At 32.7% G+C, this 2,388-nt stretch overlaps 1 protein-coding gene across 1 annotated transcript in view; it reads left to right on the top strand.

The window, feature by feature from the left end:
• The first annotated feature begins 169 nt into the window (after window positions 1-169).
• Window positions 170-2,388, top strand: part of LOC106668233 (protein bric-a-brac 2-like) — a 15,517-nt gene continuing 13,298 nt past the window's right edge. The window contains exon 1 of the mRNA XM_014396771.2: window positions 170-265. The gene's annotated coding sequence lies outside the window, so the exon portion shown is untranslated. The remainder of the gene's footprint in view (window positions 266-2,388) is intronic.

The following is a 2,388-nucleotide window of genomic DNA, read 5'->3' as shown; positions in this document are numbered from 1 at the left end:
ATAACTAAGTTAAAACTTATAATGTTTGTATTTTAGGATGTGGAGTGAATAAGGATTTTTCTTCCACGAGACGGGAAGCGGCGAAGGATCGAGACGGCTCAGACGAAACAAGCGGCAAAGTACAAAGAGAGAAAAAGCCGGTGGTCTCTCTTGATTTTGAACAGGCTCAGTTACACGACGATTGTCCGATCAACGTAACTTCAAAAACACTAGTCATTGTTCGATCGATGCGAAAACCAAAACCGAATCAAACTAAGCGATCAAGGTAATAAAAAAATACAAAATAAATAAAGACAATTTTTTATAGATCCTCTGTAACAAACACCCTAGTCAAACTATGAAAACTAATGACTGTCTTAGCATCAAAATAAAACATAAAATCAGCTGATTGTTTCGGCCCGCACTACCTCGCTGTGATGAAGTACCTAATTAATTGTTTACGCTCAAGACTAAGTGAAAAATAATATTTTGCATATTTTCTAATAAAAAGTCATCCAAACAATAAAAAAAATCATACTTTTTCACGAATTTCCCTAACTGCCTAATATGCAAATACCTTAATACCTTGGGAAATTTAATTAAACATCTGAAATTACAACTTTTTTTTTAATAAAGAACTAATTTTAATTTTGGTCGTGCATTGATTCTGCGAGCGGTCAAACACGATCTACTTATTCTGTATGGATCAATTTGACAATCTTGTGTTGGTTTTAGGCCAATATTTTCCAAAGTGTAAAACAACAGACTAGTTTTTCTGGGGTGAGGGATATGTATTTAAATTGTTGATTCCAACCATTTTGGTCTGACAGGCCAAAATAGCGAAATGTAATTGGGAATATTACATCTAACGTGTCATGGCCTAAAACATCCACTAAAAAAAAGTCTTAAACCTAAATAATAGTTAAGCCTTTAAAGATTATCAAGTCATAAGTTATCCTATTTGGATTTTAAATTAGCTAAATAATATACTAATAATAATCAACAATATTATATTTAAGGTGTTATGGACTAAGACATCCATTTTTTGGAAAAAAGGCTTCAACCTAAATAGTTAAGCCAGTAAGGATTATCAAGCCATAAGTCATCCTATTTGGATTTTAAATTTACTAATTAATATACAAATTAATCGTTATGCCTGTCCTAACAAAATAGTATAAAAATACATTCTAGTGAAGATCGAAGATGGAACAGGATAATAAAACTTTTTTTTCTTTTTCTCGAGATTTTCGAAGAAATATATAAATTTTAAGTCTCTTCTCTTTAGGCTCCTCAGGTTTTCTGGAGCAATTATTATTATATATTATGTATATGTATATTATGAGTATAGGTGCTCCAGAAAACGTGGAGTGAACTGATGGCAGCAGGACGTTTGGAAATTTATTTTCGTCGAAATCCTCTATCTTACTTATTCCATTTCCATTGATGATATTCACTAGGATATGTTTGACGCAGATAATCAACCAAAATAAAGTAGTTATTTTAAATAATTAAGTACAAAAAATCATGGAAAAAAACCAGTTCCAACTCTTGAGTAAATATTTTATTTTAGTAAAGTTTTTGTTTTAAAAATCTACTTGGTCTCTTAAGCCTACGTACAAAACACCCATTTTTATCCAAACAATTCCAAAAATAGTGACAAAGAATAATTTTGGTTTAACAAGGCAGCACGTCGCACAGTCGGGAAATGGTTGAGGTTAAAAGTTATCCTTTTCGACTTTAATGTGACAAATACAAGTCAAGTTTTGCATTAATACTAAAATAATACAAAAATGCTATATGAGAAATAAAATTGTATTTGACCAATTTACCTGTCTGAAAGGCCCCGGTCCTATTCCGTTAAGGTCTGATGGAGGACCACTAGTAAGGACGAAATCGTCATTTCTACGCGATCTGACGGAAAGAGTCGGCCGTGGAAAATCGAAATTTAAAATTCTACATTGATAACTGACGATTATAGATTGAAAACTGATGATTTGATGATGAACGGATTAAAAGACCTACGACTGCCGCTTCTTCCAAAAAATGGTGGAAGAAGCGATTCCCCGAAAGCGAAATGGCGACTGCCGAATCGCCAACAGGTGTTCAAACTCAAATTTGAGATGGCCAAATTCGAAAACTCTGGTGGGCGCATTTCCAAACTACAACTACACAAGTTTCTCGGCCTCTCCATAGCATTTAACTAATTAAAAATTATAAAAACTATGTTTCTCCAGATGACAAATGAAACTGTAAATTATGCTACAAACCGAGCTCACACCATTATAAAACAACAAAAGGATGAAGCATACCATGCTTTAAAACTGGTGTAAATTTTTCGTTAAGGATTTTTATTTCTTCCCAAATTTTGAAAACTGACATTAATTTTGTTAGCATTATACAAAGCAAAGT

This window comes from Cimex lectularius, unplaced genomic scaffold (assembly GCF_000648675.2).
Source record: "Cimex lectularius strain Harlan isolate CLEC.00 unplaced genomic scaffold, Clec_2.1 scaffold71, whole genome shotgun sequence".
NCBI lineage: Eukaryota > Metazoa > Arthropoda > Insecta > Hemiptera > Cimicidae > Cimex > Cimex lectularius.
This window is presented reverse-complemented; position numbering and strand designations above follow the sequence as displayed.